The sequence below is a fragment of the Macaca fascicularis genome, chromosome 14 (genome assembly GCF_037993035.2).
Source record: "Macaca fascicularis isolate 582-1 chromosome 14, T2T-MFA8v1.1".
NCBI lineage: Eukaryota > Metazoa > Chordata > Mammalia > Primates > Cercopithecidae > Macaca > Macaca fascicularis.
This window is the reverse complement of record NC_088388.1, coordinates 118355086-118374653: the sequence shown is the minus strand read 5'-3', so window position 1 is coordinate 118374653 and position 19568 is coordinate 118355086. Positions and strand designations below refer to the sequence as shown.

General features: G+C 51.8%; 1 protein-coding gene across 4 annotated transcripts in view; it reads right to left on the bottom strand.

Annotated features, from left to right (window-relative positions):
* The window catches only part of LOC123568680 (uncharacterized), a 183234-nt gene that overhangs the window by 63332 nt on the left and 100334 nt on the right, over window positions 1–19568 (bottom strand). The gene's annotated exons all lie outside the window — the stretch shown is intronic.

Sequence of the window (19568 nt, the reverse complement as noted above, 5' to 3'; positions counted from 1 at the left end):
GCTGGCAAGAACCCCATCTCTGGGAAAGGCCAAGAGGAGATCCTGGGCGAGGGTGGGGAAGGTCAGTAGCTCTTGTGTCTGGGCGACTCAAGAGTGACCCAGGAGATCCTGGAGGCACAGAGACACCAGGGCCTGGAAGAGCTAGCAGGCAGTTGCCAGGAGCCAGATCCCCTCTGCATCAGCAGGATCTGGGAAGAGCCTCCAGCTGCACTGGGCGCTTGGTGGGGAAACGGAGGCATTTGGGCAATAGGAGGGTTCTCCTTCTTAAGCATCGACTTCTTAAAAGAAATCGATAACAGAGAATCCAAACGCCCAGGCTCCACCCACACAAGCTCTCTCTGTGCTGTTAAAGAAAATAGCACCATGGCAAGGCCACCAAGCCCAGCAACAGCTCTGCCTCCTGCACCCTCTCCATTTTCTCTTGAAAGATAAAGCCCAGCCTCAGGCCCCTCTCCCAGACGCTCCCCTCCCCAGCCTCTCCAGTCTGCTGTGGGCATCTTGGCCTGAGACCTCCTTGCTTCTGTACCTTGCTTGGTGATGCCCTCTCCCTGCCTCAGCACCTGCCCAAGGCTACCCATCCTCCAAGGGGCACCTAAACAGCCACCTCCTCCATGAAGCCCGGATACCCCCAGGGGACGGCTCTTCTTACTCCTCTGACCTCTTGTGGGCCTCTCTGTCTCTCACGCTTCTGCTCTGAGTACACAGCTTGTACGAAAGTCACTTTCCTCCCCCATCCCCGGGGAGCCCTGGAGGGTGGGGCTGGGGCTGGCTACCCCTGTGTCCCCAGCACTCAGCTCAGAGCCTGGCAAACAATAGGTGCCTGGGAAACACTGTGACTAACTCATCGCTGAGGAAACCCTGCTCCTTCTTCCGCCTCCTCCTCCTCCCTTGGCATGGGAGGTTGAGGCTGCAAAAGTTGTAAAACTAGGAGAGATGACCCAGGATCAAAATCTGAGTGATGCCCTTGGCTGGGAGGCAGCGGATTGGTCCCAGTGACTTTGCTCCTGTGAAGAGGAAGATTTTTGGCCCTTTACCCCTGGATTTTAAAGCTCTTAAAGGCACTTCACTTTCTTATTACCTCACTCCCTCTTCCTGCCAATTCTAAGGCAAGCACCTGCCCCTCGTGGAGCTCCCTCCTCCCAGGCCTGCCCACCCCTGCCCACCTCCCCACGCACCCTCTCCCACCCAGCCTTGGAGCAGGGAATGTAATTAGGCCTTTCCCCAGGACGGAACCCCCTCTGCACAGTCGCACTGCCCGTCCAACGGGGGATAATTTATGGAAATGGGTAAAGGTGTTTTAAATTATTCAATTTAAATGTAAATAGGGGAGATGGTTTCTCTGAATAAATTGTCTTATTTATGTTCTGCCCAACTCCCCTCCCAGGGAAATAGGGAGCCCTTTGGAGACCTGAAGAACAGGCCCTCCTTTCTCTTTAAATAATGTGGAACCAGTCCATGCCCCTGTGGGGCGGTGATGTGGAGGCAGAAATGCTCCCACAACTGCTTTCCTAATTGGGGTCACAGGACATGCCACGTGCTCAACAGAGTCTGCTCAACGGAGACCTTGGGCAGAAGGGAAGTTCTGCCTCTCTTCCCTCTGCCCAAGGTCTCTTTCCATCCAAGTCCCGAGGGTGGCCGGCAGCTGGCTTCACATCTCCCTGACCAGTTCCTTCATGCTCTGAGATGCTAACTGGCTGTGGATCACTTATTCTTGGAGCATTTCTATCCTAAACATGGTTCTTTAGACACAGGGCCGCCTTGAAAGGAAAGCCCCTCCCTGATGCATCTCAGACTCACATGGGCCCATAGGAGGGCATTTGAGAACGGGCAGGGGCCATCCTTTATTAATCCCTCAGCGTCAGCCAGATACCAGTTTTGCCTTGGGGTTGGGGCCATCACACACATGAGCGACCAGTGGTCCAGGTAGCTGTCGGCGGGTATTCAGAGACAAAACACCAAATATCCAATAACTCAAAGTGGCCCCAATCTTACGGAGCTCTGGAAACCTGCAGGTAGAACAGAATTCAGGGCTGGTGTGGTCTGGAAGCCTGGCCCTGTTTCCCTGTGACGTGTGTGTGTGTGTGTGTGTGTGTGTGTGTGTGTGTGTGTGTGTGTGTGTATGTACACTATCCTATGACTAGACCAGAGATGGCTGGGGTAATTAAGGGCCTTAGACTCACCCACAACAATATTCCAGAAAAAAACTAGAATAGAGCAACCTTCTCAGACTCTTTGAAAAGCATAAAGACGTCTTCCTCCATCCCACCCCCACTCCCCAAAAACCTCTGCTTGGATCTTATTGGCCCACTCTTGACCAATCGCTGGCAAAGAGAGAGGATTACTTTAGACCAACCAGGTGGTTCAGGAGCTGGGCTGAGGCCAACTCTTCCCTGAGACACACAACCTGAGGAGGGGCGCTAGAACAAAAATAGGGCCTGTTAGGAAGGAGGAAATTCGGACTGGATGCTGGATTAAACAATGTCCACTATAGTAACAGTGGTGGAAATGTGTAGAGATTGCTGAAATCAATATATGTTTTAATCATTAGCCATGCATGCTTCAACCTTCCCCGCGTGAGCTGGGTCAATTTCTTTTTGCCTAATTCCAAGAGCCAGGCCTTTGCCCATTCATCAAAGAGTAGAGAATCAGATCAATGATGCAGATTGCAGACTGGATGGCAAGACGGGTCCAAATTAAGCTCAAAGAGTTGTCCAGAGGCCTCAAATCTTTCCTGGGATATCTGTAAGTAAAAGGACTGCTTGTCCAAGCTCCATGATCGTCACCCCCCTCTCTGCCATTTATTCATTCACTCATTCTACATGTTATTCTGACTGTCTACCTTGTGCCAGGCATAGCTGAGTGCCAGAGGGTCACTGGTGAAAAAACAGACACATTTTCTGTTCTGTGGACTTTCCATCCTTGTAATGGACTTTATCCTGTTTGTAGTCAGTTGGCTTGGCTGTAAACATCCTTGCTATGTTCAGGAGTTTCCAGTTTTATGAGTCACACCTTCTGAAAGCAGAAAGCAGAAACTGGGTTACCCAACCTCCATTGCAGCTGGAGCACAGCAGGTGACTCTGACTCCACCCATTGGCTTCACTCCCCAGAGACTCCTCTCTAGAAGGGAGGAGTTTGGGGAAGGAGACCGTACCCAGAATTCATCATGCTGACAAGGATGGTAAGAATGCGTCCAGCTCTGGGGGGTAGAAGCAGTAGCAAGATTAAGTTCCTGGCCCGGAAGTGCAATCAGTGGGGAGTGACAGTGGCAGCTGAAGCTGGTGAGGCAGCAGTAGCTGTGGTTTCCCCATCCATCTAGTTCTGTATGTCGTGGGCATCGTGCCTGGAAGCGTAGCCTTAAGTCTGGTTCACCAGCCCTCCCTAACATTATTGATTACATGAGACACCCCATATTCTTCTAATAAATTCCTTTTCTGCTTAGCCAGTCTGAATCGGCTTCTATTACCTAAAGCTGTGAACCCTGGATGTCTCAGTTCTTTTGGGCTTCTATAACAAAATACCATAGACTGGGTGGCTTATAAACAACAAAAATTTATTTCTCACAGTCCTAGACACTAGGAAGGCCAAGACTAGGGTACAGCAGATTCAGTCTCTGGTGAGAGCCCTCTTTCATGTCCATAGACAGCACCGTCTAGCTGTGTCCTCACATTGTAGCACAGGCAGAGTCTCTCTAAGGCCTCTTTCAAAAGGCACTAATGCCAATCACAAGGACTCCACCCTCATGACCCTTGACTCCACCCTCAATCACCCTTCAAATACCATCACTTCCAAATACCAGCACTTTGGGGGCCAGGATTTCAACGTAAGAATCTTGAGGGGACACAATCAGACCATAGCACTGACTGCTGCAGAAATGTGCCCCATCCTTGATGAGAATGACTAATTCTGAAGACTTAGCCTGGGTGGCACCTTGCCTGAATTCCCTCAAGCCCAGGCATTTTGCTCATTCCTCTTCCCCCCACCCTCCCCAACCTCTTTTTGAGATATGGGGCTTGTTCTATCACCCAGGCTGGAGTGCAGGGGTGCGATCATAGCTCACTGCAGCCTCAAACTCCTGAGCTCACGCAATCCTCCTGCCTCAGCCTCCCGAGTACCTGGGGCTACAGGCATATGACACCACATCTAGCTTTTTGTGTGTGTGGAGACCGGGTCTCACTATGTTGTCCAGGCTGGTCTCAAACTCAAGCAATCCTCCAGCCTTAGCTTCCCAAAATGCCAGAATGACAGGTGTAAGCCATCATGCCCAGCCTCATGCCTTGATCATGGCAGTGTGAACAGAGGCATAAACCTCTATGTGAGTCTCCACTATCCCTCCACACTCCACACACACGCGCACACACACACACACACACACATACACACACACCTCTGAGCACTCTGAGACCTGGGACCGTGTCTCTTTCATTGTTACATCATCAGGTCTAGCTTAGAACCCAGAGTGCTTACTAAGGCGCTCACTAAGTATTTGTTGCTAATGTGATCATTGCCACTGTCATCATTATTTGACATGAAACAGCCTGCTGTGCCTGACTCTGGGTTGAGCAATACACATAGAGAATGGCCTGTACCTCATCCTTACTCTCTCCAGAATCAGCTACGAGCCTTATGTCTATGGGCGTTAGATGCCGCAGACCCCATCAGAATGTCCCCTAAAATACCACAAGAGTGCCCTCTGGCCCCTGCCCAACTCCTTGATCACCCCTGACAGATGCCTTGCATTTATTTCTTCTGGCCAGCTGATCCCCTCTCAGCCGTTCCACCTGCCACACACTCCCATTCCACCTGCAGCCCGGGACAAGGTCTGCATCCTTGGACCTGGAGATGGTGCTCCTAGGGCCCTTGGAGAGAGATTCCCATGGGGGTTATGTTGCCAACCCAGGGGTGTCTCTCATCCTGGCCAGCCCTGCCCACATACTCCCCACTCTACCCCTTCTACGGGAAGAGCCAGAGGAAATGGACAGACTTTCTGGAATCAATTTCATGCCCTTGGGCATGATAAATAACCAAGCAGAGAGCAGCCCCCATCTCAGGAGCTAATGGCCTTGGGTAGCTCAGTGATGCGTCACTCCCTGAAAAACAAAGCCTGGTCCAGATGCTCTCTCCACACGAACATTTTCTCCGTACACTTCTCTGCTTGGAGCAGACTCACACAAAGCCCAGCAGCACCTCCCTAGGCATGGACAAGACTATGCATTTCCCCTTCCTCAGGTAGCACACAGCCTTGCATCAGCAGAGGGGCCTAGGCAGGCCCAAAACAGAAAGCACCTGCCCCATGACCTTAGCTATGAGTGCTATACACAGATGGAGCCAGATCACCTGGAGTCAAAAGCCCAGCCCCTCTTCTCACTCTGTGTGACCTTGGCAAGTTGCGTAAATACTACCTACCTCACAGGTCCTTCTGAGGATTAACTGGGATACTGTTTGCAAAGGGTTTAGCACAGTGCCTGGCACATAGGTAGTCCTCAGTCATGTTAACTATTCTTTTTAAATTTTTTTTTATTTTTTAGAAATAGAGATGGGAGCCTTGCTATGTTGGCCAGGTTGGTCTTGAACTCCTGGCCTCAAGCAACACTCCTGCCTTGGCCTTTCAAAGTGCTGGGATTATAGGCATGAGCCACTGCGCCTGGCCCCATATTAACTATTCTTATTATTGTGACTCACCATGGTCAGGAAGTTCCTGGTTCATCTCATCTAAGTCCTACCCACAGCCTATTAAGGCCATTCCAGCCTGTTCCATTCCCGGTGGGCATGGGGCTTAGCAGTCCCCAGTGCAATGTGGCAGGAAGAGTAATGGTGCTAGAAAACAAAGAGCTATGCTCAACTCCCATCTCAGGTCTATTAGCCATGATTCTCTGTAAATCCAGTTGGCACAAGACAGATTCCAAGTACATGATCACTAGCTGTATGGATATGCGGACATCACTCTACTTCTCCAGTCACAGGCTACGGCATGGCTGTTTATACAGTAGGAAAAAAACACCTTCCCCAAAAAGTCATGGTGAGGATTAAGTCGGTTCAATATCCTCTAAGCAGATGCCTGGGATGTGGCAGGCAGGGATGTTAATTGAATCTGGATCTGCTCAAACACTCTGAGAGTGAGACTTAGTCCCCTGAGCCGCCTCAACCTGAGGATAAACCATGACCCTGTTTCCACAGCCTTCTTCACCTCAACCCTAGCTCAGCAAATTCCTCAATGCTGCTTCAGCCTGGGGAGTATTTATTTAATGGTGTGAAACCAACATCAGATATGAGCAGAAGTGAATAAAACCCATGAGCCTCCAAGACTAGAGAATAGTCCTCCACCATATAAATTGGAGGGGTTTAGTGACTCTAGCAATGAACTTGCGCACCACACTTTACAACTTTACAACTTTACAGGTAGCAAATGCAATGGTGTAATCATGACTCACGTGACTCCCAGGCTCAAGAGATCCTCCCACTTCAGCCTCCCAAGCAGTTGGGACTACAGCTATGTGCCACCACACCCGGCTAACTTTAAAATTTTTTTGTAGAGGTGGAGTCTTGCCTTGTTGCTCAAGCTGGCTGTCTCACTATCTTGCCAAATGCTTTCACAGCCCACTTGTGCCAAAGCGGAAATGAACCCAGGCTGGGGAATTGACTTGCACAAAGTGGTGGAGAAGGACGTGACCTTACGTTAGAACCAGCTGCTCCATCCTGTCCACCCCATCATGGGCTCTGCAGTCCTCTTCTGTCTCCCTGGAAGGCCCTTAGAGCTCTTCCAGCCCATTCCCTGCCATAATGCCTATCCCCAGCACAGAGTAGGTCCCCAGCAATTCATCATCTAATCTAATCATCAGGTCTAATCCAACTATTTCATTTCCCCAATGAGGAAACTGAGACAGAAAAAGAAGTAGTGAGTATCCCAAGGTCACACAGCTGGAAAATGAGGTGACAGACCTGCTGACAGAAGACCGTGAGCTCATCCCAAAATGTCAGAAGTGGAAGAATCCTAGCAGGTCATGTGGTCAAACCCTGCCAATCCTTCCCTGGCCATCCAAGCCAAGTCCTCCCACTCAGACCTTGGAGGAGCAGAGACAGAGGCTTCAGAGACTGGACATAGTAGATTGATTGTAAAAATGTCCTCAGATTCTCCCCTCTGTACATCCATGTCCCTTTGCAGCATAGTTTTGCAGCTCCTCCCAATAAGAAGTGGAGTCTATTCCCCTCCTATTGAATCTGAGCTGCCTTGTGACTCACTGCGACCAATAGAACTCACCAGAAGCGACTGTGAGCCAATTCCAAGGCTTGACCTCAAGAGACTCTGCAGCCTTCCGTTCTCTCTTAGAGCCCTGCAGTACCCCATGAACTACCCTGGGCCAGCCACCTGGAGGATGACAGACCCCGTGGAGAAAGGCCCAGTTGTATCAGCGGAGGCCTTCTATATTAGTCCATTTTGCATTGCTATAAAGGAACACCTGAGGAAGAGTAATTTATTTTAAAAAGAGGTTTAATTGGCTCGTGGTTCTGCAGGCTGTACTAGCATGGCACCAGCATCTGCTCAGCTTCTGGTGGGCCTCAGGAAGATTTTACTCATGGCAGAAAGTGAATGGGGAGTAGACATGTCACATGGTGAGAACAGGAGCAAGAGAGGAGAGAGGGAAGCCCCAGTCTCTTTTTAACAGTCGGATCTCACATAAACTTGTTACCATGGGGAGGCACAAAGCCATTCATGAGGGATCCACCCCCATGACACAAACACCTCCCACGAGGCTCCACTTCCAACACAGGGGATCACACTGCAACATGAGATTTTGAGAGGACGACACCCAAACTTTATCACCTTTCTAAACCTGCTGATGGCCAGCTGACCCCCAAACGTAGGAACCCATCCTAGGTCAACACAAGCATCTCCTCAACCCACAGCCAAACTCAGATACACAAGTGATCCCAACCAAGAACTGAAGAACCAACCAGCTCACCCCTAGACTCATGAGAAGTCATACATATCGTTTTAAGTCACTGAGTTTCTCCAAGTACTAGCTAATAATAGTAGTAAAGAAAAGACCCCCAAGCCATAGCCTTTGAGGAGCTGAGGCCTGTGGCCACCCAGAGCCTTGAAGAAGCAGGAGGACCCTTTTCGGTGAAGAGCCTGATTGAGCGTCCACCTCCTCTGTCCAGCTGCGAGGCTCTGACCCACACAGGGCAGTGATGTCAGCTCCAGCTTCATCACCCGCCTGCTTCCACCCGCCTTCATCACCCACCGTTTCCACCCGCCTGCAGGCCTCCTGCAGTGTCAGGAGAGGTGAAGACCCCTTGCTGCACACAGGGACAAGCGAGTGGAGGCCGTCCCCAGCCCAGGAAAAGCTCACCTCAGAGACAAAGTCCTGGGGTGGCATCTCCGCAGTGGCAAAGCATCCAGGGCCAGACGTCCCCCAAACGCACCCTCCTCAAGGAGAAGCAATCAGACCCAGGAGCGCAGCACGGCCGCTTGACATTTGATGGGAGTCATTATCAGACACTTATTCCCAATCAGGCCTCAAGTGTCTCTGAGGGCCCCTCTGGTGCCTTCTTATTCCAGGGAGCACTAATAGGAGGAGCGAGGCGGGGAACCCACCGGGTCTGGGCAGAGGTCCTCACAGCCCACTCCTCTGACTCCAGCACCCTCTTTTCCTTCTGAGGCCCCGAGGGGTTGAACTCCCACAAGTCAAAGCACAGAGCCCAGGGTGGGTGGGGTGGGGGGGGGGACTCCAGAGCTGGGAGGCTCAACCCCCTGGTCTTCAGTAAGATCTGGTACAGGGAAGCCCAACGGGTTGCCTGTGAGGAGCCTGGGTCTGAATTCAAATTCCTGCTGGACTCAAGAAGGGCTTTATCTCCCAGCTCATGCCTTGGCAGTCCTGAGCCCCCTGAGCAGCACCCTCTGCCCTCAGCCAGGATCCTCCCCGGCACATACACCAGAACTCCCCATGCGCAGCAGCAGCCCTGAGGCTGTCTTGGAGAGAGCCATGGCTCCGGCGTCTGAAGGTCCGGCTCTCCCTGTTCCACCCAGGAACCTTGAGTGAGCCACCTAATCTCTCCTGCTCTGAAAGGAGACAATGATCGAGCCCACCCTCCCGGCCCTGCCTCTCTCTGCAGGAGGCTATTGAGAGAATCATGTTCTTTAATGTATGGGAAAGCACTTGATAAACTGGAAAATAAGCACTGGGTACAATTTTCCCCACTGGATAACCACAATAGAGGCAAGCTCAGGTGAGCCAGGCACAGGCGTGATGGTAGGGGTGTGTGTGTGTGTGCGCGCGCGCGCGTGCACATGTGCGCGCGTCTGCACTGGCGTCTCACTTCGTGCCTCAGCACTCCAATACCCATATTTCACGGTTTGGGATTGTCTGTGGGTTTTCACCCTCTATGTCTCTGTTCGGGCAGTGAATCAACCATATTGATGAGATACACTGAATGCAGAGGCTGAGTTCTGAGCTGACAAAACAAAGGGAATAAAAAAGCCCTGGCCTGGGATGTGACAATCTAGAGGACGTGAGGATGTGCACACACATACCTCTGTGCTCTCTCAGGGAACTTGAGGACTCAAAACAACTGAATGGGAAATGTAGGAAAAGAGGGAGTGGAGGGTCATGGAACAATGGGGCCTGAGAGAGATCAACCCAGGTTTTCTGGTGGAGGAGGTAAGGTCTGGGTTGGATATTGTTTGCTTGTTTTCTGTTTTGAGATGGGGTCTCTCTCTGTCACCCAGGCTGGAGTGCCGTTGCACAATCACAGCTCACGGCAGCCTCAACCTCCTGGGCCCAAAGGATCCTCCTGTCTCACTCAGCCTCCCAAGTAGCTGGGACTACAGGCACGCACCACCACACCCAGCTGATTTTTTAATTTTTTTTTTTTTTTTTTTGGTAGAGACAGGATCTCGCTTTGTTGCCCAGGCTGGTCTCGAACTCCTGGGTACAAGCAATCCTCACACTTTGGCCTCCCAAAGCACTGGGATTACAGGCATGAGCCACTGCACCCAGCATGAGCTGGATTTTGATGGGAAGGCTGAGCATGCAGACAGCAGGAAAAATGACTGTGGAGGGTTGGACAGACATGGGTCAGTTTTAAGTATATTCTGTTATCAAATAATACTAATTAAACTTCACCCTTGTAGAGCAAATTGGGGATTTACAAAGCTTTTTCACATGTATTTTCTCCTTTGAATCTCATTACCATCCCTTGAACTAGACAAATTGGTTTTATTGTCCCCATTCTATAGGTGAGGAAACTGAGGCTCAGAAAGGCAGCTTTCCCAGTGTCTCCAAGCTCATAGGCCATGGAGCTGGTAGGAAGGCTCAGGGTTCCGACTCTGACCCCACCTGGTGCCCTTTCCACCGGTCTCTCTATAATTCTACTCCACCACTGCGTCTGGTTATCTCTGCTTACTCCTGGGAGGCAGGTACCATGTTTGGGTAATGAGCTCTGGGTAGTGCTTGGGAAGTTAGTCAGTGGAGTAGTGGCTTTAGAATAAGAGGGAATGTAGGTCAAACCCCAGCTCTGCCATCTTCCTTAATTTTAACTTGCTAGGTCCTCTGCATATTAGTCTGTTTTCACAAGGCTGATAAAGACATACCTGAGACTGGGAAAAAGCAAGGGGTTTATCGGACTTACAGTTGCACGTGGCTGGTGAAGCCTCACAATCATGGTGGAAGGCAAGGAGGAGCAAGTCACATCTTAAGTGGATGGCAGCGGGCAAAAAGAGCTTGTGCAGGGCAACTCCCGTTTTTAAAACCGTCAGATCTTGTGAGAACCATTCACTATCATGAGAACAGCATGAGAAGGACCCAATTTTTTTCTTTTTAGAGACTGGGTCTCACTCTCTCACCCAGGCTGGATGATGGTGGTGGTGATGATCACAGCTCACTGCAGCCTCAAGTGAGCCAGGCTCAAGTGACCCTCCCACCTCAGTCTCCTGAGTAGGTGGGACTACAGGTGCACACCACCATGCCTGCCTAGAATGTCTCTGAAGCACTTAACACTGCCTGACACACAGTATTTGCTCAATTAATGGTAGCTGCTATCATTAACATCATAGTTATTAGTTATTATTACTAATCGAGAAGACTGTCCTGATGGCCATTTTTCACTGGTTTCTTCCTTCCAGGATAAATGGGTCATTAGGCACCCACACTGTGACCTTCTGTTACTATTACAACAGGTGATTCCCAGTGAGCACAAGGTGATATACTTCCTCTGTCCGCGTGGGCCCAGGTAACCAGTCCAGACCCCACACCTGAGGGGCCTTAGGAACATTCTTCTACCAATTGGTGTTGAGCCTGACCCCCCAGAGACCTGTTGAAATCCATTTCAGTCGCCAGAGCTCTCATTTCTATTAAAACTCCATTTGCCAAGAAAGCGGAAAGGTAATTATGAATCCTAGTCTTAAATCACTCCGCCACTGAATTATTAAAGGGAAGAATTAAAAATAATCAGGCTTTTTCATTACACTTCATAGCAGGGAAATTAAAGGTGTAAGAATGTATTTTTTTCCTCGAATTTAAGTATTCATTTTGGAGATTTATAGGGGAGTTGAAATGATTCCCTGCGTGCCCAGTTCTCCCTTTTATGAAAGGGGGAGAGAGAAAAAACCTTGTAAAATTAAAAGGGAGATAGAGCGAAGAAGGGATTTAACATAAAGAAGTACAACTGAGTGTTTTGCATTTTAATACATTTTTTTCTGCACAATTACACCATTGAGTGATATGGCAGAGAGAGATTAGGCGGCTGCTAATTTCAGACACTCGGTGGTAAAATGGCAAGGGGGTCTCCCCAGTTGCTGGGTTCGAAAAGCATGCGGGGGCATCAGAGCTGCCCTCAGACCCCAAAGCCTGTGAGTGGCAAGGGCCATTTCCTGTGCCAAGCCCCGCACACCCTCTTTTCTTGAGGGGAGAACAGGATAAGGGACCTGGTTCCTTTCACAGAGCAGAAAACCCAAGGCACCAAGGCTGGGGAAAGCAGCGGCCTCAGACGCAGACGGGGGGCAGGGACACAGAGAGGAACTTTCCAGTGAGTTGTCAGATCTGGAAGGTGGAACAGAGAGAAGGTGGGATGCCTTTCCCTCAACACTCATTTCCTGTACCCGCCCCCCATCATGGTTGAGTGCTGGAAACAGAACTCTCCAGAATTTGGGGAGAGACAGGAAGATTCTGGAAGGCATTGGTCTTCAGAACCAAATCCCCGGACCAATGAGATGAAAGATTCAATGCAGTCTCTGCCTTCCCCAGGCCCATCCAGTCAGGAGAATGCAAACTAGACTTCCCTGATTCAAGTGAGAAACAGGTGTAAACTCTTCATCGCGCTGGGATTAGGTACAGAAGGGTGGGAAGTGACAGCCTGGGCTGACCTGGATGGGATCCATCCAGTGCCACTTCTGGGAGCAAGGGAGCAGGAGAGTGAGCTTAGTTTGCCGCAAAGAGGTGGTGGGTCCTGAGCACCTCAATTCTTCCTGCATTCCAGCAGCTGGGGAGCGCTGTGTGCCTCTCTTCCTTCTGAGGACAGTGAGGACTAAACAAGAATAGAGAGTGCTGTTAACACATGAGCATCACTGGCAACAGCTGGGTAGTCCCAAATCAGACCCAGGGGAGGGTGCTGAGAGTGACTGGCCCCATCCAGATGTGCTTCAGCAGCTCGCCTGCCTCTCTATGGGGAAGCCAAGCAGGAACACCTCTGTCCTGCGTCCCTTCCACCCATACAGCAAAGGCTGAACCAGGAAAGGGGTGGGGAGAGGGACAGCCCCTCCCCCAAGGAGCTGGGCCCCAGAGCCGCTCTGCCACCTGCGCCTCCCCAGTAGTAATGAATTGCAGGGAAATGCTGCTGAGAGGTGTCAGAACAATTTCTATTAAACATAATTTCCTAATGAAAAGGTTACGAGGGAGCCCGGTGGAGCTAATCAGGATTGAATGCTCACTCCAGCCGTTCCGAGGGAGGGGGCTCAAGGCCGGTCCTTGGTTCCACCAGGTCTGGGCTGGAGGGAGGAGGCCCTGGGGCTGGGGCCCTAAGCAGCTTTGGATGCCTCCCACCCCAGGTTTGCACATGCTGTTATTGAGAGCAGACCAGTGCCAGGCACTGTGCTCAGTGCTATCCATATGTCATCTCATATCAGCCCTGCAAAATTGATACAATTGTTCCCATTTTGAGGATGAGCAAACTGAGGCTCTGAAAGGCCACATGACTTGCCCAAGGTCGTATCCTTATAAACTAGGAGGCAAAGGCAGGGCTGGGCCCGGGTCTGTCTGAGGGAAGCTGGGCTGCATTGCCATCCTCCCTTCTTACCTCCCAGGGTCCTGCCCACCCTGTGGTTGCAAAGGCCTCTGAAGAGCAAACACAGCCCTGGTCATGGGGCAGGGCTGGGCAGTTCTGGAGCAGCAAAGTCTGTGTGGTTCCTGCCCAGGTATCCCTCTGTGCATACCCCGCTGTCTGTAAGGAAACTATGGTCACCGACTCTAATGGTTCTGTGACTCCTCCGAGGCTGGCCTGAATCCCTGCTGAGCCCAGAAGGGGCATGTTTGTCAATACAGCCAACTTGGGTGCTGAGAGCCCTTTGAGCCTGTAAACAGGGGACACTCAGCCTATGCACACCCCTTTTCCGGTCCCAGAAAGTGTCCCCCAGCCAACCCTGCCTCTGAGCAGTGTCTCCCCCACTCCCCCATTGCCATAGATCTGGAATGCTGAATTCCTACATCAGGGCTGTACCGCAGGTGGGGCCCAAAACTAAGACAAAGGAGGATGCTTTTTTAGAATGTTCAGAGATTCCTCCCAAGCCCTGGATTATAAGGTCTTTAGAAATGGCCTTGGCCCCTGCTGGTGGGAGGTCGGGGATGGGGGATGGAACAGGAAGAGCGAACAGGGTGCAGATCTGAGGCTGAATGGTAATGAGCCCTATTCTCATGCAGTTCAGAGGCTCCAGATACCACCAGGGTCCAGCGCGGACAGTTTCAGAACAGTGGGGCTTTTGCCCTGCTGGAGCTTCTGCTGATGTTGAGATACTTCTTTGAGGGAAAGGATATTCCAGATGTGACCTTGGGGATGGATACAGGCCCTTAGAGACTGCATCTGAAAACCCTCCAGGAATCTCATCACCACCCATATATGCTGGGGCGACGGGGATAAGTCTAGACGAAGGGCCCACACTACAGATTCTAACCCCCACCACTTCCCATCTATACCTACCACCACCTCCCTTCCCCTCCCTGGCCATCCTTCCACCCCTCTGACGAGCGCCTCACCCCAAGCAGGGTGCTTCTCGCCATCCCTCATTACGATGAAGCTGTCACCGACTGCCACAGGCCTTCCCTGGACCTTCAAAGCTGGGAACAGTATGAAATATGCACCGCCTTCCCAGCTCCCACTCCCCCCACCCTTGGCTCCCTCCCTTGAATTGCTCCACGCAGATTAAACTCAGATCTCACAGCTCTGACTGAGGACATTCAACGCTGCTTCTGCCTCTAGGCAAGAGGCGCTCACTTCCTGGTGTCTGGGGTGCCCCGGCCCCAGGGCCCTCCACACACACCCTCCCCATGAGGCCATCTCATCCCAGCCCACTTAGACAGAAGACTTCCCGGCAGGGCCATCCAGGTTTTCGCTGAGAACAACAGTGGTTCTCAAAGTGTGGTTTCTGGACCAGCAGCATCAGCATCACCGAGAGCTTGTCAGAAATGCACATCCTCAGGCTCTACCCAGACTTCTAGAATCAGAAACTGGGGAGAGAACCAGCAACTTGGGGTTTAATGAGCTCACCAGGTAATTCTGATACATGCTTCAGCTTGAGAATCATTGATCTAAAGCTGGGTTCAGTCAACATCGAGTCAACTAGACGGAGCTCCCCTGTGAGCCCAGGACTGTGCTAAGACTGGCAGCGAAGAAAGGCACCACCTTCCCTGCACAGGGCTGGCAGGCTGTGGCTAATCAGGGGCCTGAACAGTGGCAGGCAGCGGGCTCAGCCAGAGAACGCTGGAGGACACAAAGGGTGTGAGTTGCACACCCCGCGGCAGGGAACCGAGACTCCAGGAGGAAGGGAATAAAACTAAATGTAAATAATGGGGCCAAAATGTAGGCAGGAATGGGGGCCAGTAACTCCAGCAGGCCTCGTTATGCAGTGTGGTTACTTACCAAGTGCTGCCATAGTCTGCGTCTCGTTGGGAGAGGAGTGGAGCAGGAGGGATTATCCCCATTTTACAGGGGAGGCAGTAGAGAGGAGCCCTATCCAGGGCTTCAGGGCAGTCAGTAAAGAACTGGGCTCAGTTCCTCTGACTCCCATTTGAGCGCCCTTTCCAGGCCCGGGAAGCTGCGGGAGGGCCTGAGCCTAGCAGTTGGCAGGATCTGGAGGAGCTGAGGGAGGTGTTGGGAAGCCCTGGGGGGTCAGCTGGAGAGGAGGCAGGAGTCAGGGGACATCCTGGCATCAGGCCTGCTGCCCTCATCATCATCCACAGCACTGCCTTCAGCATCAGTGTCCCAGCTCGGACGAGTTTGCCCCAACTACAAGTGACAGAAAGCCAAGGAGGAGAGGTGAGTGGAATGTGGTGGGAAAGAGGGAGCAGCCCAGCTTCTTGGGGAAGAGGGTCCTCATGAGGGCCTCAGGCAGGTCCCTCTGGCTGTGGGCAGAGGACCCAAAGGATGGAGAAGGGAGGCAACGGAGGCTGCAGACAGTGGCCAGGCATGGCCTGGACTAGGATGGTGGCTGTGGGGAAAGAAGAAGTGGGTGCAGGAGGAGTGGAGGGCCAGTAGACAGACACAAGGGCTGCACCATTGACCCTGGGGAATGTCGTATGTCTTCTCCCAGCTGCCATTCTCACCATTCCCCTTCTTCATGTCATCCCACAAGAGCAGGCCCCTCAGGAGGAACCTGCCACGGGAGAGAAGGATGTGACTCCACGTTGCAAGTTCTCTTCCCTCCCTGAGCTTTCCCCAGTGCCTGGCCTTGGGCACAGGGAAAGTCCAGACCAGCTCCTGGGGCCATCCCCATCCCATCTGCATCTCCCAGCCTTGGTCAACATCTCTTCCTCACCTCTCACCTCAACCCCCACTCATCCCTCCTGATGCTGCACCCCACACTGCCTGTGTCCCCACTGCCTGCACCTCACCTCCTTTAGAAAGCCTCTCCCTCACCATCCCCAGCCTCTAGGACTCAGCAGCCAGAGGACCTGTATTTCATTCCCAGCTCTTCCACCTGTTATCATTGTAATGGATATAAAGGCCCTTCAGCTTCCTCAGCCCCACTCAGTGAATGTTGTGAAGGTCAGCGAGGGGACTGGTAACGGTAGGTACTCAGGGTCTGGTACTTCCTGTGCTACCTGGGCCTCCTCAGCATCTACCTACAACTACGTGGACCATATTCCACAGAGACAGGTGGGCCTTGCCCCTATGAAAGTTTCCTCCACTCTTCACTCCCCACCCACACCAGCATGCAGCGTGGACCAAAGGCGCAAGAGGCAGGAGCCAGAGGCTCTTGGCAGGTGGTGCACAGTAGGCAGAATTCAGAGCGCTCCATGACCCACCTCTAGGTTTTGCCTTGTAAATGATGGTGATATCTTCTCTAAAGACTTTCCCTCTTAGGAGAATATTGTCAGTGCTGACACTGACATGAATTTGTCTGACAGTGAGGGCGGTAGGGGCACACAGCCAAGTTCCTGGAGAGCAGGGGCAGCACAGGACACGTCTCTCTACCCGCGGTGCTCACCACAGAGGCTCAGCCACATTCACAAGGAGGGAGAGAAGAGGGGAGGGGCCAATCCTTTGCCCAAGATCAAGTCTTTAGGGCTCAGGTTCATTCTGAGGTTAGGGTAAGACATGAACTTCAGACCAGTACTCTATTGGAGACTAGAAATGAGAATAGGGTTTAAGATTCATATTAAGGAATGGATGACGATTCGAGCTGTACTTCAGACTGGTATGGATTCAAGTCTGGATTCTGGTGAGAGTTCTGGTTAAGGTGGACTCTAGGGACTAGGTTATTGTTAGCCCTAAGGCTCGAGCTAAAATGCATCTTAGCATCAGGTGTGTCTGAAAATCCTGGGGTTTGCAGCAAGGTTCAGTGCTGTGGACTTGGGCAGAAGCTCTGCAGGTGACAGGCCTGGCAGACAGCCAACTGGAGAGGTAGGTGTGGCCAGGCAACCAGGGCCAGGTAGGCTTTGAGGCCAGCACCGTGGACAGCTCCAAGGGAAGCACTTTAGTAAGCCAAGAAGCCACTGAGATGTTCCCAGCTGCCAACTCTGACCCCGGGAAGACCAAGATGGCACCATATCCTCCGGGGAGTTGGGGATCTCTCATCTTTAGGTCTTTGTGTTAACCGCAGAATCGTTCTCCTCTTAGACCCTATATCCCCTGGGCCTAAAATCGGATTCTAGTTGAGAAAGCTCTGGTTTGGGCCTTTACAAGGTGACCATTTTCCTAAAAATCAAAGTTCTTCAAATTTGACTCTTGACTCCCAGATTCACTCCACTTTGCGTGGCATAATTTATTTCTCTGATTTTTCTTTCTCGTGGAGAAATCAGGCAGCTCCCCAAACGTATGACTCTCCTCTCCCTCCTCTCTTCTTCCCCTCATCTCTGGAGGCCTCAGGGGTAGAGTGGGACACAGGTGAGGGGCACTTGGGCAAGCAGTGCACAGTCTGATTTCCTCCCAGCCCTGGCCAGACAATCTCCTCTTTTCCTTCAATAGTGCCAGATGCCATGTCACAAGAAGAGGCACTGCAGAGCAGCACCAGGTAAAGGACACCAGATACTGCCCACACTCAGCCCCATGTCCTGCAGGTCATAGATGGGCAGGACTTCTAAAGCATACCAACCCAGCCCCACAGAATAGGGGACAAGGTCACCAATATGAACGAACCACCTACTTTGTGCCAGACCTACTCAACATTATCTCATTGCATCATAAAACCAGCTGAAGTGTAGTAGGTATTACCCCCTTTTAACTGATAAACAGACTGAGGCTCAGAGAAGTTAATAACCTGTCCAGGGCACCTCATTAGCAAACAGAAGACCTGGGATTTGAGCCCAGGTCTGCCTGACCCTAAGCCTGTTGACACAAAGCCTATACTTTTTCCACCATACCATGAACTCCAGTTGCTAGAAAGGCCTTAAAATCAACTTGGCAAGAACCCTCTGCCTTCGTGCCAGATGACATCATCCATCACTAATTCTGGCCTGGGTCTCCACAGGTAGCACTGTGTCTCTTGGATGCCCTGAGGGCTGGGAAGAGGGGCTTTGTCAACCGCCCAGGGTGGTCCTCCCTCTAGGGCTTGGAAACTCAAGTGAGCAGCCCCCTGGTGGGCAGGTGAACCTTGTGGTTCAGGGGGTGGCCAAGCAGTTCAGCAGTGTGGCTTCCTCTAAGCCATGTCCCCCAACAGGGCACCTTTGCAGGACAAATCTGCATATGCCAGGGGCACTGCCTGAAATCACCCCCCAGGGAGGGAAAGTGGGAATGGTCCCTGAACCCCTGACTCTAGCTCTAGGGAATCTATCTAGCCCAACCCTGGGAGGTCACCTGGGTTGGGAGCAAAGGTGAGGCAGCCACAGTGAACCGGAAGGCACCAGGCTGGGGAGGCTCTGGGGCAGCAGCGAGCTGGAGCCTGGCGCTCCTCCTGTCCCTCTGTAGTAATTAACAGGCCTTTGTTCCTGTCCCTGATCTCGTCTGGCAGAGCCTTAATCATCCTCTTGCCTGCAATGAGCAGCCTTCTCATTAGGGCCTTAAGAACCTCTATTATAAACATGTAAATGGAACTCAACGAGGAGGGAAATATTTGACTGCTCCAATTTCCTTTGTGCGGCTGCCAGCTCTGGGCTGCGCACGCCTGTGATTTCATTGCTCAGCAGCCAGGCGCCAGCCGCTGCCCCCACCGCCCCGTCACACAGCTCCATCTTCTCCGATTGGAATTTAATTACCTTCGCCGGCGAATGTTTGGAGAACCTCTCTCCATCAATTGATTCTGAAGTCAGATTTTTATTCTGAGATACTTAATGGCACTTGGGCTGATGGAAGCCTGGGAGCAGGTGGACCTGAGCCACAAGGAGCCCTTTAACAACAGGGTTAGGAAGGGTCATTGCAGATATTCCCCTGCCTCTGAGCAGGTCAATATTTCAGCCACCCCAGACAATTGGAAGAATCGCATTCCTGAGCCTCCTGCTGGTCTGGACTGGAAGTTTTTTCTGATGTCTGCTTGATGCTGGGTGAGCCTCTTTTTTTTTTTTTTTTTTTTTTTTTTTTCAGAATTGCAGTTTAGCCCTTGATGAAAAGGAGGAGCCCCTTCGCTGCCTGAGAAAGAAGCTGGTGATAGGATCAGCCTCTCCTAGGGGTGTGACAGCTCTTGCCTGTCACCAACGAAATGGACGTGTGCTCCCTACAGGCCCGTGCAGCTGGGGCCTGTGGCCCCCCCAGCATGGTGAGCCCTTCTTGTGAGCAAGTCTCCCTGTGCCGAGTCCTCCTTCGCACCACAGATACCAGACATTCCTGCCCCCGTGCCTTTCTTTTCCTTTTCCAAATCGGAATCTCTACTCTGCTCATTCTTCAATGCCCAGATCACTTCCCTCCTCCACGAGGCTGCTCCCTACCATCAG